The sequence below is a fragment of the Amblyomma maculatum genome, chromosome 6 (genome assembly GCF_055883805.1).
Source record: "Amblyomma maculatum isolate TAMU_Amacu chromosome 6, ASM5588380v1, whole genome shotgun sequence".
Lineage (NCBI taxonomy): Eukaryota > Metazoa > Arthropoda > Arachnida > Ixodida > Ixodidae > Amblyomma > Amblyomma maculatum.
Window position 1 is genome coordinate 113,749,029 of NC_139349.1, and position 26,640 is coordinate 113,775,668.

The 26,640-nt window shown below is 48.3% G+C and overlaps 2 pseudogenes; one reads left to right on the forward strand and one right to left on the reverse strand.

The window, feature by feature from the left end:
* Nucleotides 1–342: 342 nt before the first annotated feature.
* On the reverse strand, nucleotides 343–1,752 carry LOC146186622 (uncharacterized; annotated as a pseudogene).
* Nucleotides 1,753–1,901: 149 nt separating this feature from the next.
* LOC146186623 (uncharacterized) lies at nucleotides 1,902–7,173 on the forward strand (annotated as a pseudogene).
* Nucleotides 7,174–26,640: the final 19,467 nt, after the last annotated feature.

Consider the following 26,640-nt stretch of genomic DNA (forward strand, 5'->3'; position numbering starts at 1 on the left):
TTCTGATTTGACCATCTGCAGGAGGACCGCCTTTTTTGAGGCGATCCCCCTACAGTTCCATTGCCAGACGCGGCGACTGCGTGTCTTATTCGGCACTCTCATGTTGGCCGTTGTAACCTCCTTCGCTTGCAGTGAGACCATCGCGAGGTGGGCCTTGCGCACCGATGTGTTGTGAACTCATCCTTGCCATTGCCGGTACTACCATATTGTTTAGATACATTTCCATTTTCTGTACTCGTGAGCTAAATATGTCCATTTTCTCGTTCATTCGCACCATGCTCTCGTGCATTAGCCTCATATTCTCGCTCATGGCGTCCATAGCGTCCTTCGTGGTTCGCGGTTGCGTTAAAGCGCGCTTCTTTAAAAGCGGGCATTCTTCGATTTGTTCTTCATGTATTCGTCTCAACGAGTTGGGGAATTTCGATAGCGGTTGATGGCTCAGGTGTGAACGCTTTTTTTACGGCTGTTCACTTTACCCATTGCAGTTAATTCGAGCGTTAGCTTAGTATAAGCGGCTTTTAGCTCTCTTAGTTCCTGTTATAACATAGCTATTCGCTCTTTATCAGGATTGCGGGACTCACTTTTCTTTGGAGGCGTGATAGCGTCTCTGACCTTGTCCGCGCACGTGCCATCGCCTCCGTTGTCCTTTCCACCGAAGCGCACCTGAGAACGACTTCCGTTTGTCCTCGCATGTGTGCGGCTCTTCGATTGAGAGCGGGAGCGGCTGCGTGTCGGCGTCTTGGACCTAGATCGGCTTCGTGCCGCGTGCTGCTTGTCTTCTTCAACTAGCTGTACTTCCTCTTGTTGCTCCAGTCGCGCTCGTTGTCGTCGTGCGCGTACTACGTATGGAATGAGATAGCGTTTCCTACACACCTTGTCCGCCGTCACGTGCAAGCCCCCGCACAGCTTGCATTTTGGATCGCACACATGGGATGAGGTGGGGTTAGGAAGTCCGCAACCCCTGCATTTGGTTGAGTGTGGCTCGGGGCAAACGTCCGCACGATGTCCGAGTTTGCCGCATACGTAGCATATGTCTACTTGTCTGCGATATAAGTAGCAGGGTACCAGTGTGGGTCCATACCTAACGAAGTTTGGGACGCGAAGACCATCGAACACAATGATCACTGATCCTGAGTCCTTGATTCTTTTCGCCGCTAGTGCCAAGGGGTTGCGGTCATTCACAATGTTTCTTTCAATCGTCCTGTGATCGTCGGCACTATCGATGTGTCTGATTACCCCTTTGCAGGTGTCGCTTGGGGCAGTTTCGTAAGCGCTGACTGCGTACTCTTTTTCGGCTATTCGGATAGCCTTGATTTGTGCATACTTGTCTGCATTTTCTCAAAAAGGCCTGCTCGCCACCATGATGTTCTGCGTAATATTGGGACATATGTCCTCCGCGGTCTGCTGTGGATCAAGATTAACTGCTGCCATTATGGCTTTGCTCACTAAGGTAGGTCCGATCTTTTGCAAGTTCAAGCCACCCTTTGGGCGAAGCACTATCTTGATGTTGTCTTGCGGCAGGGGTGGCATGCGTGAGGCTCTTATCACCCGGTTCTTAATGTTAGGAGGCTTGCGAGAAGAGCTCACCTGCCCGTCGCTTGCATGTTGTGCTTGCTGTGAAAGTTGCGCAGTAGGTTGGGCGCGTTCCTTCTTCGTTCTCCGGCTGGTCACCACTTTCCAACCCGTGTCGTCTTCTGTAGTCGACGCTTGTGGTAAATCCTCCGCAGAACTATCCATTTCATCGGTTGCCATTCTCTTCGTGTTGCGCCCAGCGCGAAGGGCGGCTGGCGTCTCGCCGAGCTAGCGCGTTTCTGGCTAGCGCTAGCGTCTGGCGTGCACGCCTAGGCTTAGTTCGGCGGCGGCGTTCACGTGGTAGAAACGTACTTGTAGATTCTTGAAAAATGAAGACCCACCTCAAAATCAGGTATCCGCGAATTCCCTGCCACTTCACGAAACTGCTGGTGCAAGAACTTCGGTGAATATCGACAGAAATCACTGCGGAATCATGTGAAGATGACGGAGCCGATGGGATCACGTCCACACATCTCGGCGACCGCAGCGCCCCCTCAAGGACGTTCAATCCCTCAATCTACATGGAATTGTGGACACCTACACCTAACCAGGTCAAGATTGAGTTTTCTTGTATATTGTACCTCGGTTTATAAGAAAGGAAAGGTGCAGTATCTGTCTTTGACCTTCAAGGTTGTTCAATGTGAAAGCCTCAGCCTCGCCGACGGCTCCTAAATTAGTTTTGGGGCTAGGAAGCAGCCTTATACTCTTGAGTGGATGCCACGGAATTGTGGGCACCTACACCTCATCATGATTTCATTTTTCCTTGTATATTGTAAAATGGTTTATAAGAAAAGAAAGGAGCAGTATCTGCCTTTGACCTTCAAGGTTGCTCAAGGTGACATCGCACAAACCAGGGCTGCTTCTCCGTTTTTTACTTGGTTCACGGGAAAGGTCGTTGTTGTGGCTGTAGGAATAAGAAAAAGAAAATGCACGGGCCTGCTACTGGCTCTGTAGCCATCGCCAGTTCCTGGTCCTACGGGGCTGGGGCGGTAGGTCAACGCCGCTTGCGGAGGGGCTAGCCAGCCACCGAATTTTTATATGTTGTAGGCCGTCATTGCACCCGCCACCACTTAGGTGGTGGACGACGGCTGTTGTTGCGGCGCGCGTCTTTCTCTCTCTCTTCTTTTTCTTCTTTTTCTCTTCTGTCCGCATGAGGCAGCGGAGGTGGCTCAGCTACAGAGCCAGTAGCAAGCCCGTGCATTTTCTTTTCCTTCTTCCTACAGCCACAACAACAACACCTCCGCTGCCTCGTGCGGACAGAAGAGAGAAAGTAGAGAAGAAAGAAAAGGAAGAGGAAGACGCGCGCCGCAACAGCCGTCGTCCCCCACCTATGTGGGGGCGGGTACAACGACGACCCACAAGAGATAAAAATTCGATAGTTGGCTAGGCCTCGCGCCCCGCCGGAGTGGTGCAGTGGTAAGACGCCCGACTAGTTCCCGGAGTTCCCGGGTTCGAACCCGACCACGGCGGCTGCGTTTCGATGGAGGCGAAACGAAGTGGCGTCCGTGTGCTGTGCGATGTCAGCGCACGTTAAAGATCCCCAGGCCTGCGTGCCGGGGAGTCCGAAACGGAGCTTCTTCTCGGTGGAAATAAAGATTTTCAACAACAACAACATCCCCAGGTGGTCGAAATTACTCCGTAGCCCTCCACTACGGCTCCCCTTTCTCTCTCTACACTTTCATTCCCACCTTCATCCCTTCCCTTACGGCGCGGTTCAGGTGTCCACATAGCAAGCGTGACAGATACTGCGCCTTTCCCTTCCTGTGAACCATTTATTATTATTATTAGCCCTCGCTGCAAGCGGCATTGACCTACCGTCCCAGCCCCGTAGGGCCAGAAACAGCCCCTCTTCACCCCCCCCCCCCCCCCCCTCAGCTTTCACTCTTGTTGTGGCTGTAGGAAGAAGGAAAAGAAAATGTACGGGCCTGCTACTGGCTCTGTAGCTAAGCCACCTCCGCTGCCTGCCTCGTGCCGGCATCCCTAGGTTCAAGCCATGCTTAAACCCCCATAAGTTTTGTCTGCCCGCTTCCAGATGTGATGTCTTCTCCAAAATGCAGTGAAATCTGTTTTTTGACGTTCGTGGCATTGTTGCCACCTATGTTTAAGAGTTTTGTCTTTTCTGGCGAAAGCTGTAGTCTCACTGCTTCTAAGCTTTGAGTAAGGCTGAAGATTGCTGCTTGCAGCTCGGTCTGCATGCTCTCTTCATTTGGGTAATCCACTGCTTCCGTCCACATTGCGACATCTCTGCGTAGATTATGATGTTGCATGGTTCATGGGGTTTAACGCCCTAAAGCGACTCAGGCTATGAGAGACGCCGTAGTGGAGGGCTCCGGAAATTTCGACCATATGGGGTTTTTTAACGTGCACTGACATCGCACAGCACACGAGCGCCTTGCTTTTCGCCTCCATCGAAAAGCTGGCGCCGAGGCGGGGATTAGATCCCGTGCCCTTGGGAACAGTAGTCAAGCGCCGTAACCACTGCGCCACCCGGCGGGGCGTTGATGATGAAGGGGGGCGATGTGCCTCTCTCGAGGGCTTCTACTAACAGATCTGCAAACTGATTGAGGGATTGACAGCCACAAGAGTGCAGCATTACCTCGAATACGTGCTGTTGTGTCACAGTGCTATGTCATAGTGCGGGCCACACACTGTGTAAGCGTGAAGTTTTCCATTCCCTCTCTCCCCTGGATTACTTATAACTTCTAACTACCCTATGTTTCAATAAACGCCGTGTATTACCTGCCTCGTTCCCAAGCGTGTACGTGCGTTCCGTTCTTGCCGTGGCCTATCGGCCGCGGCTATGCTACAGTGGCGACGAGCCAAAACGACACCCACGCCGTCAAGGCTGACCCAGACACTTCGGCCCTGAAGATAGCCCTACCAGTGATTTCCATGACCAACCAAATGCTCCCGAGCTTCGACGAAAGCACAGATAAGTGGAAGCCGTACTTAATTAAAGTGGAGGCGTATTTTGAAGCAAATGTCATCGCTGAGTGAAGTAAGAAGAGACACCTCTTGTGGCGGCACTGAGCACGCAGACTAACTTCTTGACAGAGGGGTGGCTCTCCGGGCGCCGAACAGTTTGAGTTATGACGAAGTTATCAAAGCCTTGAATGAATACTACGACCCTAAACGGAACGAAATTTCGGAGAGCTACAAATTCTTCAGTCGTTGCCAACTGGAAGGAGAATCTCAGGCTTTTCTTGTCGAGATCCGCCGCATAGGAGACAACTGCAACTTCGGCAGTTGCTTTGACAGGATGATCCGAGACAGAATTGTGTGCGATGTACGCTCAAGTGCAGTACGGAAACAAATCCTGGCAAAGAAAGAGCTAAATCTAGAGGAAGCTGAAGCGATAGCAATAGCTGCTGAAGCCGCGGAAAATGATGCGCGAACAATTTCGCCAGAAGTAACACCAGTATTGAAAATGCAAGCACGACGCCGGCCAACACCGAGAGAAAGCGCCGGAAATGCAGCATTTCGGCAATGCGTCAGATATGGAAGCTTGAAACATGACCCTAACAGCTGCAGCTGGGCCAAATCGCGCTGTTATCACTGTGGTTAACGTGGAAATCACGCGAAAATGGGTCCCAGTCGCCACGACAAGCAACACGGGGCTGCTGCACCTGCGCCTCGCGGCCAAACATTACCAGTGCAAGACACCACATCGGAAGATTGCTATGAAAATGCTCATATCTGGACTTTGCAGTCGGCGCGAACAAAGTGTCCCAAGCCGCCAATTCGCCACACATTCAACTGAGATGGTATAGAACTGGCAATGGAAGTAGACACATGATCACCAGTATGTGTCATAGCGCGACAGGTGTTCGATAAGCATTGCAAACACTGGCCAAAATTGAAGCCTTCACATCTGAAACTTTCGTGCTACGCTGGAAGGCTGCATGTGTTAGGCGAGCTTCAGCTAACTGTTACGCACCAAGGTGTATCAGTTGAATGTAGTACACTGATAGTACTAGACTGCACTGGACCAAGCCTGTGCGGGCGAGATCTGCTAACCCTGCTGGTTCGGGCTGGAGTTCCGGTATTGCAAGCCACTAAAAGAGAAGTGCCGGTGATGGAAGAATCCATCAGCCACATCAATACCTTACGCAGTAACTACGAAGATGTCTTCTCGGAGGAATCGGGCCTGATGAAGGGACCCCCAGCCAGCTTGGTGCTGAAGGACGGCGCGGTTAGCAAGTTTTGCAAGGCTAGACCGCTTCCGTACGCGCTCCGCGACAAAGTGGCAAAAGAGTTGGATCGGCTAGTGACGCTAGGCATAATATCGCCCGTACAATATTCGGACTGGGCGACCTCCGTAGTACCAATGCTAAAAAAACATGGCACAGTCCGGATTTGCGGGGATTTTAAGGCCACCTTGAATCAGGCTTGTGCACTTAAGCAGTATCCCCCTCCGGTGATTGAAGACCTGTTCGCGTCATTGAGCGGTGGTGAAGTTTTTAGTACACTTGACCTGAAAGATGCCTACAACCTAGTGCCGCTAGACGAAGCTTCACACAAGCTGTGTGTGAATAATATGCACAAAGGGCTCTTTAGTTACAACAGGCTGCCGTTCAGAATTTCATCTGCTCCTGCTATATTTCAAAGGAATATAGATACCATTCTAGCGGGCTTGCCTGGAGTGCAGGCATACTTAGATGACGTGTTGGTGTCTGAAAAGGCGTCAGACAACAGATCTCGGCTGAAAACAGTGTTGCAGCGATTTCGAGAGCACGGTGTAAAGCTGCGATACGACAAATGCAATCTCAGCCAGCTATCGGGTTCTTATCTGGGACACCGTATCGATCGTCTCGCTCTTCAGCCGACGGAAAAGAACGTTGGAGCTATCATGAAAGCACCGAGCCCTCGTAACGTGAGCGAGCTGCGTTCTTTTGTCGGAATGCCAACATTTTATGCAAGGTTTCTGCCGAACTTGTCAACCATGTTGTCTCCATTATATAGTTGAAAAGAATGCGCGATGGCAGTGGAACTACCCCCAGGAAACTGCGTTCGTCAAGGCTAAACAGTGTCTCAAGGATGCCGAAGTGCTTGCCCATTTTGACCAAGAGCTGAAATTAGAATGCGATGCTTCCCCACACGGCATTGGCGCAGTATCGTTTCGCACAGTAGGCAGCGTCAACAGACCGATCGGATTCCGTTCAAGGGCTCTCACGAAAGCTGAGTGGAATTACTCACAGCTGGAGTGTGAGGCGCTGGCCCTAGTTGTTGGGGTCACGAGATTCAGAGACTATCTGTTGGGCCGTGAATTCACCTTGGTTACAGACCACCAGCCTCTCCTCGGATTGATAAGGGCCGACCGCCCGACACCCTCTATGGCTGCAGCCTGAATTCAGCGCTGGGCACTCTATCTCGGAGCTAGGATATCGTTTCGAACTTCAGTACACTCCCGGAAGGCAACTGTTGAACTCGGACGCCCTCAGCAGGCTTCCGCTGCAATCACCCGGTCCTAGCATGGAGCCCCAAGAGCCGCATGAGTACGTTTTTTCTTTGGACAGCCTGGACGAAGGCACAGTCACGACACGAGAGCTGAAGGACCTTACTAGAGTGCGTCAAGCATTACGTGCTGCAAGGTTGGCCTAGAAGCTCGAAAGGCCTTGAGCCGTACCTGGCGGTATTTTTTCACCGTCGACTTGAGCGCTCCCTGGCACATGAATTAATTTACTGGGGCCATCGAGTGGTTATACCTGCCGGTGCGCGAAAGCGATTGCTGCAAATGCTGCATGAAACCCACCAAGGGTCTTCGCCGATGAAATCTATTGCACGATCGTTGTTTTGATGGCCAGACCTAGACCGAGAGATTGAGGAAATGTCGGCTCAGTGCAAAAATTGCATCGACAATTTGCCCATACCGCCAGCCGCTCCACCAGCAATCTGGCCACAAGAGTTTGAGAATTGGTCACGCATCCATGTGGATTTTTCCGGGCTGATAGAAGGCAAGATGGTGCTTGTGCTAATCGATTCGCTCACCAAATGGATAGAAGCGCTACCTCTGAAGCGAGCTACCACGACAGCTACAATCCACTGTTTGCGGGACATATTCAGCCGATTTGACGTGCCCAGAACGACAGTTTCCGATAACGGAACGCAATTCACTAGTGAATTTGCAACGTTTGTCGAGAACAACAACATGTCGCAGGTTAGAACCGCCCCTTTCCATCCGCAGTCGAATGGGGCTGCTGAAAGAGCTGTCCGAACGGTGAAAGATGGTCTCCGGAAGTCGGGCGCAGGCAAATTGGAGCACAAACTTATCCGCCTACTGCTCTGTTACAGAAGAACGCCCCAGATGAGCGGGAAGTCGCCATCGGAGATTCTTCTAGGATACCAGATTAGATCGCGCCTGAATACGTGTTTCCCGAAGGGTAGCGGAGACGCACCATGGATAGCCAGGAGTGGCTACCCCAACTAAAGAGTCGTGTGCACGTTCGCAACTATGGAACAGGAGACAAATGGATACCAGGTGATGTGCCATCTACGTCTGGGAGCAGAATGGTTACAGTAGAAACGCCTGGAGTAATTGTCCGACGGCACGTGGACCAGGTACGTCTTCGGCCTACAGAAACACAGTCACCCGACACTGCGGAAGACGCGCGCCTGGACAGTGCTACATTCAGGCCAGAGGCATCCGCATCACAGCTCGTTGTGAGACTCCAAGAATCTGCTTCGCCGCCTGCGGTTGGGGATCATCATGTATGACGTGGCTTTCCCGTCACTTCTCAATTTTTCTTATTCCAGAGAGATGAAGGTGCTACACACCAAACCAAGCCGCTGTCAGAAACTTCATCAAAATTGTCCGAGAGAGTGATGACGTCATAGAAGTCACGTCACAATAAAGGTACACTCTCAAAGCACCATCCACATGAGTCAAGTTAGAAAGTAGCCGTTCTGATCCAACCAAAAGAATATGGTTTTTTATTACCTCAGCCTCCGACAGGCGTCGGGTGAAGTTCTAACAAAGCTATAAATGTAACTTATGCAAGCAGAAAAAAAGTGCAGATCGGACCTGTGATTATATTGTAGTTCCTCATAGATTTCCTTGCCTGCAAGCTCTTGTTTCTGATGGTCAGCGGTTCAGCTTTTATAATAGCCCCTAGCCTCTGCTTCTTTAGCTTCTCTTTATATCTTCTCTTGTTGTGTATAATGGAATAGCAAATACTCACGGGGGATCGGCCAGAGTTTGGTGCAGACTGATCCAGGTGAAAAATTATTCCTGACCTAAATCGTAGGCCACGGAAATAAAAATTGAGGAGTAAGAAAAGTGGGAGCAATGTACGTATTTAGAAAAAAAAAACAATGAAATTGCAGAATTAGAAATAAAGATAACGAGAAAAATCAAACTTGTAGCGAAAACGAAAGGAGAATAAGCATCAACAAGAAAAGTATATCGCGTTTGTGCGCCCAGAATTATGAATAAATCTACCGCAGAGGTCTCAGAGCAGCATAACAGCGACTTTATACATTCTTCTTTCTGGTACGTAGTTTTCCTGCGTGTCGGGAAAATATAAAATGATCATGACCCAAAGATAAAAAACTTTTCTTTGGTTTCTTATTCCATGCATTTTGAAAAATGCATGGAATCTGGGTCCCTGACCTTGAAGGTATTCAAATGATAGGTTCTTAATTACGTCAGTGACATATCCCGTCCCTAACTTAGTCTCCTAGCGATTTCAAAGTTTCAGCGGTTCCAGCGAATATCAGCCAGACGACGTGATCCTTTACTAAATATAACCGCCGATACCAGCATTTAGCATATAACTGGAACGTTCGTTCATGCAAAACTAAGCTCTGTAAGGTATCAATGACGCTGTTGTGGTCTTCTCAGCGTAGTGAAATGGCGGCAAAACAATAAAAAATTATCTAATGATTCCTGTTTGCCGCAAAATGCGCAGACAGGAGAAAGTGCCAAACCAGACGTGTGCAGATTAACATTTAGATGTGGAATACGGCAGCGCAGCCTTGTTAGAGAAAGGTCAAGTTGTTGTGAATGGCATAATTTCTTACTCCAAGAATATCGGAGATGCAGGTAGTCGTCAGATCCTAAAAAATGTCCAGTTTCCATGTTTAGTAAAATGTTACTGTCGCTGGAACGATAGTTAAAACGGGACCGATTGAGGGACTCTTTTGCCAAGCTATCAGCATATTCATTTAAAGCCACATTGCTGTGACCTGGTACCCATACCATGTGTACGTGTCTCAAATGTCGAGGGATCAGGAACAAGAAGGGTTTTACAATTACAGAATCCACTGATGAAGAGAGGGATGAGCACTAGGATAGAGAGTCAGTAATTACAGCCACTGCAGAAAAAGAGGAGTCTAGTTTTCGTAGAGCACGTACCACAGCCAAAAACTCCCGTCGAAAAATTGGGGTCAAGTCCGGAAGACGCACAGAGAAAGACCAGTCTAAGTGCGGACAATGTATACTCACTTTGGCCTTTTCATTACAATAAGATGCGCCAGTTGCTATGGTTAAACTTGCAGAAAGGCTTCTTAAATGACCTTCTAACAACTCGTTTAGAATAACGGATGATAAATATTTAGCATTATTCGGGAAAATGTCAAATACAATTTCAACAGAAGACCCGTTCAGTGTTGCCAACTCAAAAATAAAATACCCGCAACAGGAACTCCCAAAACCCGCTAAAAACCGCTAAATGTATTTTTTTTGCCAAAAAGTTCATTTTTATACATTTTATTAAGTTTTTAAATAAGCATAACTAATAATATAAAAAAGAAAAAAAGAACTTTTTCTTTTTCGACTAAAAACCGTAGACCATATTATTTATCGACTAGAGACTGCGTACTTTACGCTAAAGTTCAAAGAACTATTTTTTTTTTTAGTTTCAGAAATGGAAAGTACTGACTAGACACTGCTACACCGAAGTGGTGGCCTTGTGGTAGAGCATCCGCCTCGCATTCGGGAGGTACCGGGTTCGATCCCTGGTGCCGCCGGGTACCCACCGGTTTTTAAATGGGTACAAGCTTTCCCCCGGCCTGGTGCTCGGCTCTTCTGGGGTGAAATGCTTGGGAAAAGGGGTCACGGCCCAAATAGTTGCGAAGCGGTGGCCTTGTGGTAGAGCATCCGCCTCGCATTCGGGAGGTACCGGGTTCGATCCCTGGTGCCGCCGGGTACCCACCGGTTTTTAAATGGGTACAAGCTTTCCCCCGGCCTGGTGCTCGGCTCTTCTGGGGTGAAATGCTTGGGAAAAGGGGTCATGGCCCAAATAGTTCCTGCTGAGTCCTGACTGACTGCAGGCACAGTCACAGAAAGATGTCTGCTTCATCTACAAGCGACTGTCCACTCGTACCGCTGGTCCCAGGTCCAGGTGGGGTTCCAGCGCTGCTGGCAGCGTACGCCTCCATCGTGCCCATCTTTTGAACTGCATTTGGCGGCAGTTCGTAGTCTGAGGAGCATTTACCCTGCCTCCGGAGTCCGGCTCGAATAGCCAAGATGGCATTCGTCATATTGACAATCTGTTCCTCTGTTTACATTCGATAACGTTCAGCTGACTGAACACGCGTTCAACTTCTGCGTTGGACCAGGGCAGAACCAGCATGGCAAGAGCAAACTCGGCCAATTCGGAGAAGGGATTTTTGTCGGAAGCGTCCCTGTATTTGTTCACTTCGTCCAAGAATGCAACTGTGCTCGCACGGTTATTCCAGCTGACTAGAGCGAGCTTCTCCCATTGCAGTTTAATGGCACCGATTTTTTCTTGTGGCAGATCCAGGAATTTCATAAGGGGCACCAACGAGTCTTTAACTAGACGAAGTGCATTCCCAACTGAGAGCAGGGAAACTTGTCTGAGTATTCGCACGTTGTCAGGTAATCTTTGCTGGAGCTGTTTCAGCAGATGAGACAAAAATCCGACACACCGCTGTCTAAATACGAGCTCGGCCTTTCTCGAAAAACCACCCGTTCTCAGCTCTTGCAGCTTTTTTTAAGTCTTGTAGCCGAGGTCCGACGTCATGTTAACATAGCCGTCGACGCTTGAACTGAGTGGGTCTGCACGGCACGTAGGCAAGACGAGCTTTTTTGACAGGCCTTCAATTAGTAATGTTAGCTCACTTAGCAGCTTTAGGCTGTCAGCCGAGCTGGACTCAAACGCCTTGTTCACACTTTGTACTTCTGCAAGAATCGGCTTTACAAAAACAAGGTAAAGCAAGTTCGTCGTTGGTTGGTTGGTTTGTGGGGTTTAACGTCCCAAAGCGACTAAGGCTATGAGAGACGCCGTAGTGGAGGACTCCGGAAATTTCGACCACCAGGGGTTCTTTAACGTGCACTGACATCGCACAGCACACGGACGCCACTCCGTTTCGCCTTCATCGAAACGCAGCGTCGCACATCATCGAATGCAGGAGTTCTGCTGTGTAACACTTCTCAGTTATCCTTGCAGCTGCAAAGTGTGACAACAATTCCTCCCATTCCTCGAACACTCTACCGACCGCTGTTTCAACCGACAGCCATCTGGTTTGGCAAGACTGCACTATCTTAAGCGGATCGTGTCCGTGGTTGAGTCTTCGATAGAGTTCCCGGTAAGACAGCTGTCTTGATGGTGACCGAGAAAACCAGTTGTAAATTTCGCTCACCAAATATTCGAGATTTCTCGGCAGTGCTTCCGCCACGGCACTCGAAACCGCCAAGTGCAGCGAATGGCAAACGCACCTGACCAACAAGAGATGAGGAACATCCATCTTAAGCTTCTTATACATTCCGTTATTGACACCTACCATCACACTGGCGTTGTCTGTCCCTATTTCCATCATTCTACGCAAGTCAATTCCAAAATGAGCCAGGCATTTTTTCACATGCATCAACGATTGACTGAGCTTTCGAGTCGTCGAGCTCGACTAAACTTAGAAATGTCGACACTACTTTGCCCATCGTTTCGCTGTAGTACACAATGACGACTCCCAATTGCTTGGTCACAGAAATACCCGTTGATTCATCAAGAATCAGGCTGTATCGCCCAGATCCTAAGTCGAACAGCAAATCTTCAATAAAGTGAGGGTATAAGACATTCATGATCAAAGCGCTGCACTTTGATCGGTGACGCTGGAGATGCTTAGCTCCCTCGCTGTCGCGAAACTGGCTACGGCACAGCTCACCAAGGTGATCTGAAGCCATAACTGCGGAGTGCGCGCATACGAATAAAGCAAGGGACCCTTCGGCAGTGCGTGACTAGTCACACTTGCGACTTACAACTTCTAGAGTCGTCTGCCTTCCGGACGAAAACGGCGCTGTAGCCGAGAGGTGCTTCTTCGTTGTGGTGTGCGCGACCAAATCCACATGTTTGGCAGAAAGCTCAGTCTTGCAGTAACGGCATCGCGCTCGTCTGGCATCATTTGGAACTTCCAGTAACCAGTCTCCAAGCTTAGGGTCCTGTAGCCACTCTTTCCTGAACTTCTGTGCATACTTTACAGGTCCCATTCCTCCCGGCAGGTTCGAAGATTAGGTTCAAAAGTGCCGCAGAAATTCAAGGCGTGTTTCGATGTTCCCCATAGTAGCATAGCGGCATTTCAGCGACGTCATGCGCTCACAGCGACATGGTGATGTTTTCTCGAGACTAGAATTTTAAGACACGTTTACTGTCCAGAAATAAAATACATTTAACTACCAAAAACCGCCACAAAACAGCCAGAAATTCTTAAAAACCGCTAAAAATTCCGCCTCCCGCAATAAAAGATTTTTGCCCACTAAATAGTGTAAAAACCCGCTAAAGTTAGCCGGAAAACCACTAAATTGGCAACACTGGACCCGTTTATTCGACGTCCTTCGCTCCCGCATCCTCAACTTCATCTTCTTTGTCCCGGATTCACACTTGACCATGACTGCAGAGCTGAAAGGAACAGGCACCGCAGTATATTCAGTCTTGCAAATTCGCGACCATTTTCTTTAAGTTCTACACGTGCACAGCGAATTGTTTTTCCTCCGCTTGTCGGAACCTGCCTGAAACGATGCCCTACGCACGTGTCACGTATTGTCTCCTAACCGTTCACTGATGGTGTAGGGCTGCCGTATTTCGCGGTGAGTTCACGCCCGGTCAACTGTAGGCCGTGCCGCGCCCAGACCTTGTCTCCAACTTTACTGGAAGTAGCTGGTCGATGAGGCGGTCGAAGTTGCGCTTTTGCACTCGTTGCGCGCGAGACGCTCTCTTTTGTGCTTCTAGCCTGATGTGTTGACAAGCTGCCAGTCGTGGCACCAAGGTTACAGTGTTAATAGGAGTTTTAAAGTTTCACGTTCCTGCAAGGTAAGGCTGTTGTCCGTAAATAATTTTGTAAGGCGTATGTTTGCCAGCAGAACCCTGCAGACAAGTGTTTACTGCGTATGCTGCTACTCGGATATGCTGGTCCCGGTCTGACTCACCTTGTTACTTTTTCGTGCAGAGGGGAGCGAGTCGCGATTGTGTCGTCTGATTCGTCGGCTCAGTGAGACCGCTCACTTGAGGGTGGCATGCTGCTGCAGAGTGCTGCTCAATTCCCGCCAGGCGCGTGTAGGCACGGAGGTCGCGACTCCAGAAGGTGGTTGACCGATCTAATATTAGTTTTCTAGGAAGCTCGTACCGCCATTCAAACCTATCTTGCAAAAAGTTAACGAGGTATAGTGTGCAGCGGGAGAGGGCACAGCAGCAACCTCTACAAATTTTTTGGAACGTAATCTACAGTCACTAATATATACCGGTTGCCCACTGTTGATGTTGGCAGAGGCCCCGTGTGATCGATCCTTATTGTGTGAAATATAGTCTCAGGCAAATGAATGGTCGTGAGAAATCCAGGCTGGCATCCAGGAAGACGCTTATGCAGCTGGCAACGTACGCATGGATGTTTCAGCCAATTTGGGCCCCCAGAAGTGTAACTACGCTTTCGCAACGTGACTTGCTGACTAATGCGCTTCCTTGTAGGTGAGTCGTGGATGGCGTGGATCACCTGCCCGTGGAGAGCAGTATCAAGTACGAGATGCTGTTCATCCTTGCGATGTTTGACCCAGTGTTGGCGGTACAGCGTAGCATCCCGCAGCACAGACTTGGAGTTGCTCTCGGTGTCCTCAAGGGAAGGCTCGATAGCTGCGAAACCTCTGTCCTCGTTTTAGCCTTTTTTAGCCTTTTGTTACATCCTGCTAACGAAATAAGGGCCAACTTTCGCTGGACCAATTTCGAGAGCAGACACCATGCACTAGGGTGTATAGACAAGACATCTGCGATAAGGTGAATACTCTCGGCCCGGTAATTATCCTGCGAGTGAACTTGTGCTTAAGCTGATGCTTCGTAAATATCCAAGCGAATGCGAAATTTTTTTTTTTACGATGGTGAATTGCCGTCCGAAAAAACATGCCAGTACCCCCAACCACCGCCAGATATTCCAACTCGTTGGAGTGGAAATGACTTTGAACAGCGGACACTTTGCGGCTATCGTAACAACGATGTGCTCAGCTCCCTGTGGATCGCGGTGGAGCAGAATCGCTAAAAGACTGACCAGACTGGTGTCAGTATGCACGTCAGTGTGCACGTCAGTGTGCACTTCAGTGTACCAGTCTTCGCGAAATTGACCAAGTGTCGGTCACTGAGTCAGTTGATCTTTGAGCGCTTGAAATGCTCGTTTTTGCCATTCACCCCATGTAATGTTCTCGTCATTCATTAACAAATTTGTGAGGGGAGCTGCCGTGGTGGCAAAGTTGGCGACAAATTTCTGTAAATAGCAAGTCATGTCAACAAACGTCTGTAATTGCTTCATATTGTCGGGTGTGGGATAATTGGTGAGGGCCGCCATTTGCTCTTGGAGCGGGTGAATGCCCCCCTCAGAACGTTTTGTAACCGAGGTAGGAGATTACGACAGGTCAAATTGACATTTCTTGTGGTTCATCAGGAAGCCAACGGTATAACCTGGAACGAACATTATCTACATTCCGGAGGTGCTCAAAATTCGCTCACACTGACGACCAAGATATCATCGAGGTAGACCACACAGGCGTGGTCTGTAAGAGAATCTAGCACCATATGCTTATGGCGCGCTAGAAGGTGCTTGAGGCAGTACGTAGCCTGAAAGGCGTGTGATTAAACTCGGACAGCCTAACAAGGTGCGGAAAGCTGCCTCGTGTTTATCCTGCTCGGCGGCGTTAATTGCCAGCGGCGTTAATTGACAATAAACGGAGGACAGGTTAAGAGATGAAAAGTATTTTGTCTGTCGGACGGCGTAAATGGCGTCGTCAGTACAGGGGAAATAAGTTTCGGTTCGTGTGCTTATTGAGCGCTTTGTAGTCGACCAAACCCTCAGAGTGCAGGGGATGCGCAAGGACTCGATAAGATTCTTACGACGCCAACGGCCGGCATGGTCAGTGATAACCATTCTCTCGCGCTCTGCATAGCGCCGCAGTGGTATAGTTATGAGCAGGTGACTGTCGGTTGGTACGAGGTGGAGAATCAAGGTAGTGCCAGGAAGGTGGGAAATAGTCTCCGCAAAAAGTGCACTGTGCCGGGGCAACAGGGCAGTGAAGGTTTCAGGGCCGAAAGCCTAAACTTTCGGATGCTAATTAAAGGGCAGACTAGGGGCGATTCAGCACGAGCGTAGCTGCACTTCCCCGTTTCGAATAGTTAATGCCACGTCCCTGGACATGGGTAGTCTGCACCCAAGTCGAGGGCAGCAAGCAAGTCCGTCAACACCGGGACGACCCTTAAGACCTTGTTGACAGCCTCAGTGCGGATGCAGAGATCGACTGCACCAACGGGAACGGCACGAGGTCCACTGGCTGAGTGAAACCGGTGCATGACGTTGGAGCAAGGCCGTGTGCTGGGCGCCGGTGTCAATGAGTGTGGTCTACTTCCCGAAGCCGTTGACATGCACCGGTAGGAAAGGATGAGGATGGCTGTCAAAATGTATGCGCGGGCGGGCAGCATGAGGACAGTCCTTATACGTGTTGCCATGGAGCCTGGCACGAAAAACAACCTCGGTGCTGCTGCCGGGCTGCGGCAGAAGTCCCGGCGGCAGCAAGGATTCCACAACGACTGGCGGTATCATGCAATGCGGCCGCCCGGTCGACAAAAGTGAAAAGGCTGTTGGTGTGCAGTGAATTGTCATAATCGATGTGTTGTATAACATCGTGATGCCTATAGATGATGCACTGCTTAAAAGGAGACGCGGGCCACTCGATATTGCAGGCCTGAAGACTCACCTGGCCATAAATTTTAAGGGGATGCCTTCCTCTGGAGCCTGGCGCCGCGATCTCATCGCCGTGAATTTGACAGTGCAGACTGTCCAGGGGTGCAAAAGCACCAAGGAGGGCAGATGTCCACGCCGACCAAGAGGTGTGGCGACGGCCTTCCTACAGGTTCCAGGCGCGGGTGGCACCGCAGATATGGTCTTCCGCGACGGCTAGCGTGGGGGCAGGATGGCTCTCAAAATGTATGCGCGGGCGGGCAGCATGAGGACAGTCCTTATACGTGTTGCCATGTCGTCTAGCACGAAAAACAACCTCGGTGCTGCTTCCGTGCTGCGGCAGAAGTCCCGCCGGCAGCAAGGATTCCACAACGACTGGCGGTAGGCAATGCGGCCGCCCGGTCGACAAAAGTGGAAAGGCTGTTGGTGTTGGTACCAGGCGGAACGCCGGTCAACACCGTCGACAGCTTGAACCCACGTTGCGGTGTCGTCAGAGAATCCATGAAACTACGGAAACTGTACTGCTGGTACTGGGCATCCCGAGGACAGTGAGGTGCGGCCCAGTGGTCTGAGGGTAAAGTAGTTGGTTCATTCCCGGAGGCTGAGAAGGGCTTCGAGAGGGAGAGCCTGCGCCGATAATGGCGAGGATAGAGGTCACGGGCTCCGAGTGCGCCAGCCGTAGGACTTCTCGGCCGCTGCGATGGTGGAGCGGTTCGGAGAGGGGCGGGTCGGGCCCGGCGTTAGCCGATTGCGCCATTGTAAAGCAGAACAAGCAGAGATACGGCCGTTAATGAGAACGCCTTGCTTTATTGCTATTGTTAGCCTCTTGATACATGGCGCGTACCCACCATGGGGGATTTATTATTTTTTATTGTATCACAAATGCCCCTATTGGGGTATTACATGAGGAGTGGGCTGTTAAAATTCATTGGTGAGTCTTTCAATGAATGCTTTGAAGTGTGCTGGATGAGTGTGATGGGAACTGCGTCGGCAGGAATGCGATTACAGTGGTTTGCTTCTGGACGAAAAATATTTAGATGTGCAGTGGCATTTGCGGATGGCTGGTAAACTACTTTATTGCGAATAAGGTAATGGGATACGCGGTGACAAGGCATGGTGACACAGTTGCCAAGTGTTGAATAGCAAAAATTTGTGAAAAAGTCACAATCGGGCCATTTTGCGACGCCATTCATGGATCACTGCCTTGTCGTGGCGGAGGGGCTTGCGAAACTGGATGAAGTCGTGAGCTCTGCTGTGTACGGCCACCCAAGATAGACAGGTCACGGCAGAGAGTTCTGACAAAATGTGATTCACTGGAGAAGGTAATGGCAACCCACTCTAGTATTTTCTGCCAAGAAAACCCTATGGCCAGTCACAATACCATTAATGATATGGCGCCGGAAGATGAGCACCCCAGGTTGGAAGGCATCCCACATGTTACTGGGGATGAACAAAGGGCGATTCCTAGTAGCTCCAGGACGAATGAAGCGGCTGGGCTCAAGCCGAAAGGACGCTCAGTTGTAGATGTGTCGGGAAGCGAGCGGAAAGTCCGATGTTGCAAGGAGATATATCACATAGCAACATGGAATGTAAGATCTATGACGCAAGGTAAACTGGATGTCGTCAAGCGAGAAATGGACAGATTGAACATTGATATCTTGGGTATCAGCGAGCTCAAGTGGACCGGAATGGGAGAAGTTAACTCCGGCGACCATTATGTCTTTTATTGTGGGCACGAATCCAAGAGAAGGAATGGGGTCGCTCTCATAGTAAACAGAAGAATGGGCAAAGCATTGCTAGGGTACAACCCCAACAACGACCGAATGATTTCACTTCGAATCCAAGGTCACCCTTTCAACATAACAGTTATCCAAGTCTATGCACCGACCACTACTGCTGAAGAAGCTGACGTTGAGAGATTTTATGCGGCCCTACAATACTTTTTAGACCGCACCCCATCATCAGACGTCGTTTTTCTCATTGGAGACTGGAATGCTAAGGTCGGGAGTGAAGAAATATATGGAATTATAGGCAAGTTCGGTCTCGGCGAGCCAAATGAAGCTGGGCAGAGGCTAGTAGAGTTTTGTCAAGAAAACAACCTGACCATAGCGAATACTCATTTTCAACAGCACAAGAGGCGCCTGTACACATGGACTTCACCGGACGGTCTGTACAGGAATCAGATCGATTATATTCTTTGCCGGCAGAGATGGAGAAGCGCTATACAAGCAGTAAAAACAAGGCCTGGGGCCGATTGTGGCACCGATCATCAGCTTCTTGTTGCCAAAATTAAACTTCGATTGAGGAAAACGCAGAAAACTAGAAGGCCTTTCAGGTATGATCTGGATCAAATTCCATTAGAATATGCTGTGGAAGTGAGGAATCGATTTCAAGAATTAGATCTAAAAGACAGAGCCCGAAGAGATGTGGACTGATGTTCGTGATATAATACAAGAAGTTGCTACTAAGGTAGTTCCAAAGCAAAAGAAATGCAAGAAAGCAAACTGGTTATCTGAAGAGGCTTTGCAAATAGCTGAGGAAAGGAGGATGGCAAAAGTTATGGGGGAAAGAGAAAGATACAAGGTTCTCAATGCGAATTTTCAGAAAATAGCAAGGAGAGATAAGAATGCCTTCCTGAACATACAGTGCCAAGCAGTTGAGGACAACAGCCAATTAAGGAACACAAGAGCTCTGTATAAGACTATCAAAGATATCAAAGGAAGCTTCTGTGCTAAGCTAGGCGTGATAAAGGACAAACGAGGCAAGGACCTCACTGAAGCCTCACAGATAAAGAAGAGGTGGCAGGAATACACAGAAGAACTGTACAAGAAGGACCCGAATGTGCAAACCCAACATAAGACGGTTGTGATTACTGATCTCGAGCCGGGCATCATGAAGAGTGAAGTTGAATGGGCCTTAGCCAGCCTTGCTAAGAACAAAGCTAGCGGAATTGATGACATTCCAGCTGACTTGCTTCAAAACCTCAACCATTACGCTGTTAACATTCTGCATACATTATGTCAGAAGATTTCAACAACCCTGCAGTGGCCACAGGATTGGAGGAGGTCAGTTTACATCCCCATTCCAAAGAAAGGCAGTGCCCAAGATTGTTCCAACTACCGCACGATCGCGCTTATTTCGCATGCTAGCAAGGTGATGTTGAAAATCCTCCAAGGTAGGTTGCAGCAGTATGTGGATCGAGAGCTTCCGGATGTGCAAGCCGGGTTTCGCAAGGGCAGAGGAACTAGAGACCAAATTGCCAACCTTCGCTGGATCATGGAAAAAACAAGAGAGTTCCAGAAACCCATATACTTCTGCTTTATTGATTATGCGAAAGCGTTTGACTGCGTAGATCACAGCAGATTGTGGCAAGCTCTACAAGAGATGGGAGTTCCAATTCACCTCATCTGTCTCCTCAGGAACCTGTATGAAGGGCAAGAGGCCACAGTCAGAACTGGGCATGGTGTTACTGATTGGTTTCCGATTGAGAAAGGAGTGAGGCAAGGCTGCATACTGTCGCCCTGCCTATTTAACCTATATGCTGAGTGCATCATGAGGAAGGCCGGTCTGTACGAGTCTTCAGCTGGAGTGAAGATTGCTGGAAAACGTATCAGCAACCTCAGATATGCGGATGATACCACTTTAATGGCAGAAAGTGAAGTGGAACTCAAGAGACCTCTGATGCGCGTACTAGAAGAGAGTGAGAAGTTTGGACTTAAACTGAACATTAAAAAGACAAAGATCATGGCGTCTTGTCCTATGAAGTCCTGGAGCATCAATGGACAAGAAGTGGAAGCTGTGACAGGTTTTCTCTTCTTGGGCTCCAAGATTACCTCGGAAGGAGACTGCAGCCATGAAATTAGGAGACGCCTACTTCTGGGAAAGAGAGCAATGGTTAGCCTTGACCGCCTAGTAAAGAGCAGAGACATTAGTCTGCCAACCAAGATCCGTATAACTCGTGCTATGGTCTTTCCAGTTGTGATGTATGGACGCGAGAGTTGGACTGTGAAAAAGGCTGACCGCCGAAGAATTGACGCGTTTGAATTGTGGTACTGGCGAAGACTCTTGAGAGTTCCTTGGACTGCCAGAAGATCAAATCAGTCGATATTGTCGACCATAAACCCTGACTGCTCATTGGAGGGTCAAATTTTAAAGTTAAAGCTCAGCTACTTTGGTCATCTGATGAGAAGAGAGGAGTCGCTGGAGAAAGATTTGATGTTGGGAAAGGTTGAGGGTCGCCAGAGAAGGGGTAGGCAGCGAACGCGATGGTTAGATGGCATCCTCGAGGCACTGCAGATGAAGTTATGTGATGTTAGGAAGATAGTGAGAGACCGGAAAGCGTGGCGTGATATGGTCCATAGGGTCACGAAGAGTCGGTCACGACTGAACGACTGAACTGAACTCAAGGAAACAGTAGATTTTGTCTACAGATCAGTAACACTTGAATGATATGAGCAGTCTGAATGAATGAACCTTGCCGTGCGATTTTGGATGGATTCGAGGGTCAAGGAAAAGTTAAACTGGTGAGGGTACCAAACGTCGCATGCGTATTCCAGTTTGGGACGGACGAGCGTGAAATAGGTCAGCAACTTTACAGAAGGAGGTGCAAGTCGCAGTTTACGGCGTAACAACCAAGCGTGGAACTGGCATCTTTAGTAACGTTCGAGACGTGAGTAGATCATTTGAGGGAATGGGTAACGGTTACACCAAGATATTTTTAAGAGTCAACTGCGGAAACTTTAGAGCCAAATGTATAGTACGCAAGTGAAAGGAAGGACTGCCCACGGTGGAGTGAAAAAAATGTCTTATTTGTGTTTAGACATATGAGCCATTTGCCGAACTAGGATTCAATGTAATTCAAGTCGTTTTGTAACAGTTCGGTATCGTTGCGGTTAGCGATGTGTCGATAGATTACACAGTCATCCGCAAAAATTCGCATGTTTGCAGTTATACCAGAAAGCAGGTCATTAATAGAAATGAGGAAAAGCAAATGGCTGAGTACTGTACCTTGGGCACACCAGAAGCGACTGAGCTTAGCTTAAATGTGAGAAATGTCCATTAGCATGCACAAACTTTTGGTTAGTGAGGAAGTTTTCTGCCCAAGCGAGAATGAGTGGGTCAAGGTTCAAATGTGAAAGTTTAAGTAGAAGCCGTCTGTGGGGAAGTTTGTCAATATATTTGTCGAAATCCAAGAATGCATCAACTGGTATGTTGACGTCAAGGTTAGAACTAATGTCATTAATAAATAGAACCAACTTTGTGTCATATGACATTCCTTTACGAAATCCTTGCTGGTGAGGGTGAAAACATTTTACAGATATAATAAAATTTGCAATGCGCGTGCAGATAACATGCTCAATATTTTTGAACAAGTTCTTGTGAGGGATATGGGACGATAGCTATGGCGTGAAGATGGCAAATCTTTTTTTAGGAACTGGAATCACCTTGCCAATCTTCCAGTCTTGAGGCAACGCTCCAGATGGTTACGATTGCTGAAATACGCGCAATATAATGATACTTGTGATATGTTTCGTGTTATTTAGTTGTTTAGAGGGATGCCATTAACCGTGGCGGAGCAAGAGACCTTTAAGGAACCAAATAGGTTCGCAATTCCGTTGGCATAAAAAGATATGGCAGGCATGGCAGGTTGATTTCGGGGAAAATCGGGAAGTTCATTCCTAGACTTGTTAGTAAAAATTGATGAAAATATGGAGTTCAGAACGTCTGGTACATTTTTATCAGGAATAGGATTGCTTTAGTCATCAAGCAGAGATAGGTGATGTAAAGGCGATGGGTTAACAATTTTCGAAAACTGTCCAGGGCTTGTTCGCAGTATGTTAGACGACGCGTTTGAATAAAATGTTTGCTTGGTTTTGGTGGCAATCGTCTGAAATATTTTGTCGATGGTGTGATATTTTTCCCACGCGACTGAGGTGTTTAAGCGATTAGGTGCTCGGTAATACCGTTTTTTTTTTTTGTGTTCAGTCGGTTTAAGATAGCGTTAAACCACGTGATGTGAGTGGTTCCTTTACGGCTATGGTGGAAATGTATATGGGGATAAGTTCATGCATTTATTCTTGAAAAGTGACCAGTTAGTTTCGGCAGAGCGAGTAGTGAAGTCTGTTAAGTACCACGTCGTAAACTCGGACAAGATATCATTTATGCTTCCGTAATTATCATTATGATACAGCGCTATTATCTTTTTAGTCTTTTTTGTGCGAGGTAGCTGGCCTTTGAGAATGAAGCTTGTATTATTTTGTAATTGCTAATACCGGGTAAGTACCTAAGGGACGAGACGTTGTCGGTGCAGGAAGTTAGTACCAAGTCGAGCATGTTCGAAGAGTGGTTATCTTCTCTGGTGGGGGCGCAAAAGAGCTGTGAGACGCTAAACCTAAGGCATGTGCTTGAAAAGTCGCTTTCTGTGTTATTTTCGGCGATTGGTAATGGTGACATCAGACCATGTGATAGCAGGAAAGTTGAAATCACCCAAGAGAAGAACGGAAGCGGGGGGGGGGGGGGGGTAGACAAAGTTTAGGAGTGGATGGTGGCGTAGTAGTGATTAGAAAACGAGGCGTCAGCGTCTGGGGGGCGACAGAAGGCTCCAATAATAATGCGTGGGTAAGAGATGTTGCACATTATAAAACAGTTTGTATTGGGCAACAGGTATTAATTACGGTGAAATGTAGGCTATAATGAGCAGCTATTAGTACACCGCCACCTCGTCAATTTACACAATCGCGTCGGTAGATATTGAAATTGGGAAGAAATGTCAGAATGCCGGAGTCATATGGATAGTTGCGGTTAACCAGGTTTCACTTAATAGTACAATTTTGCTGTCTGTTGTGTCGATAAGGTTGCGAAGTTTGTCAGGCTTGGGCATTAAGCTCTTTTTGTTAGTGTACAGAAACGCAACTGATATGGTGCTTGAAATCACGTTAGTTTTGCATTCTAGTTTAGCAGTACATGGGACGACTTTCTGCGTGGCGGGGTTAAATGTATGTTTCCTTGTCAATAACGAGTTTATCATGACACAGCTTGAAATTTTTCGGTTAAGCCTTGCGTATTCAACAATATGTTTTCGCGAGGTACGGGTGTTGGGTTAGTATAGTCCTGACTTACGCGGTAATCTGTTTTTCAGCTTATTAGCGCTTGAAAGTATAATTTCTTTTGTCTTAAAGTGAGCGAAATTCCAGATGATAGGGCTGGATTTGTTCACATCAAATTTTCCTGATCTGTGTGCGCGCTCGATATCCATCGATGTGATATCGATCCCAAGTTTACCGCTACAAATTTTAATGACTGCGTCTTCGTATTCGGGCCATAATTAGTTCTATTCATCGGTTAGTCAAAAGATTAGAATATTAGGTTGGCGTGTCCTGTCTTCTTAATCCTCCAGCTGGATTATATTTGTAGGGTATTATCCTAAACTAGGGCCTGGACATCTTCAATTTGGGTTTATATTGCTGCGACAGACGGAAATTCACTTTCAATTTTTGATAACCTTTGCCTAATTTCAATTAATACTGTGTCGTTCATAACACAGAAGGCGTCTTAAGTGCCCTCTACTTTAGAGGTAAAATTAAGTAATTGGTAAGTAAGAGAACAGAGGAGGGCCTCCGTCGGTTGTAAGCAGAACTTGAAAGCGTAGACAATTTTAAAGCACCTAGTGCTAGAAGTGCTAAGCATGTTGCCAGAGAACAATGCGTTTTCTCAGTTGAATCAGCATCTCATAGACTGCGATCTATTAGGCAAGCATGTCTCTAAGCTTTGAAAAGATGTAGTGGGGCTCTGATTCATCACATAAAAAATTAAAATATGTTTATTAAAAGACCCAAGTGAGGTCTGTCCTTTTAATCCTGATCTTATTTAAGAACCAATGAAAGTTAAGTATGCAGCATCAGGATCATAGCTTTAACAGCGACTAGTGTCACTGCCTGCAGTTACAGAAAACGAATGTTTATAACGATGGTGTCTCATAGCGTTTTTTTGTGGCTTCACTCAAACCATGAATGGCCCCACCGGGGTGGCACAGCGGTTAAGGCGCTCGACGGCTGTGTCCAATGACGCGGGATCGAATCCCGGCCTCGGCGGCTGGGTTTCGATGGAGGCGAAACGGAGTGGCTTCCGTGTGCTGTGCGATGTCAGCGCACGTTAAAGAACCCCAGCTGGTCGAAATTTCCGGAGTCCTCCACTACGGCGTCTCTCATAGCCCGAGTCGCTTTGGGACGGTAAACCTCACAAACCAAACCAAACCATCAAACCATTATTGAAAATGGGTGAATAATGTATTCGGAAGGGGGAACCATGCCGTGTTTACACTTCAGCACAGCTGCACATCTTAAATTTTAATGATTATTTTTTTTGTTATTTGCTAGTGTCGCATCAAATTGCTTTTCACTCACAAGCATCTTTCGGTCAGGGATATCTACGTTTCCTGAATGTAAATGCGCTGATTTTCGTACTATTCATGTTGTTGCCAAAGCTTAGTAACGCACCAGGATCTATGTTCTTCCTCGGTTCTTTGCTGCTTTTTTCTTTGTTAGCTGGTCATAAACGCTACGAACTTGATAGCACCTGCTGCTTTCAAGCTTAATAATGTTGGCGGTATTAGTGGGGCGGTCGAGATAATTATTTGAAACAGCATGTGTTCCATTTTGTTAAGCATGGGGAGCTTTTTTACTCCTGGTACGTTTTCAATATAATAATACTGTAAGGCAGCACTTCCACGAAAGTGTGTTCTTTTCTAGAACCAGCTGGCACACAGCGCGAGACGCTCCGAGCAGCAGTCAGCGATGATGATGATGATGATGGATCTATACAGATGAAAGAGGTGAAATTTCACGCACTGCGCTCACACAAATCCCCCGACGAGAGAGCGGCCACCCTGGTCGCTGATTACAGGGATGAGGGACGACGGGCATGCGCGAGACGTGGACGATCTCTTCGGAGCGACGACGTCGATCTGCGACGGTGTGCGAGAGAATAACGCGATAGTTCACCGGAGACGTTTGTTGGAGTACTGTATAAGGGCCAATGTAACGATGGAGGAACTTCTCACACAGGCAAGGAATGCGGACTGGTGTCCACAGGAGAACTTCATCACCGGGGTAAAAGGAGGGAGTTTGATGGCGTTGATCATGCAGGGCTTTGCGTTCTTGTTGGGCATCTTCAGTATTCAAACGGGCAAGTTGGCGACACTGGGCCATACTAGTGGCAAACTCTTCGCCCAGAGATTCAGACGTAGAGGAGGGAGCAGAGAAGAAAGTAGTGTCGAATACTGTCGATGGTTGACGGCCTTAAACTTAAAAGAAAGGGCTATAACCAGTAGTGCGCTGAACAGCGGAATTGTAGGCGTAGGTGACGAAAGGTAAAACGTTGTCCCAGTTCCGGTGATCAGGAGCGATATACATGGATATCATGTCGGACAAAGTGCGATGAAACCGCTCGATGAGTCCGTTGGTCTGAGGACGGTAGCTAGAAGTCTTATGGACGGTGTTGGCTGCGCGCAGTACTTCCTCAAGGACGTGAGAAAGAAATGTCTTTCCACGGTCGCTTATGACAATACTGGGAACTCCATGACGCAAAACTATCGCACGCAGGAAAAACTCGGCGATTTCAGAGGCGGCACCGAAGCGAAGAGGGGCGGTTTCAGCGTACCGCGTTAGATGGTCGATGGCAGTGACAACAAAACGGTTGCCGTCTGACCTCAAAGGGAGATGACCAAACAAGTCAATGGCGACCGTGTCAAAAGGCACAGATGGGCAAGGTAGAGGTTGCAGTAGGCCAGCAGGAGGGGATGTTGAACGCTTGCGAAGCTGGCAAGACGGACATGATGAAAAGTATTTGGCGACGCTGGCAGAAAGCCCAGGCCAGAAGTAGCGGCTCTTGATACGGTCGTAAGTTTTA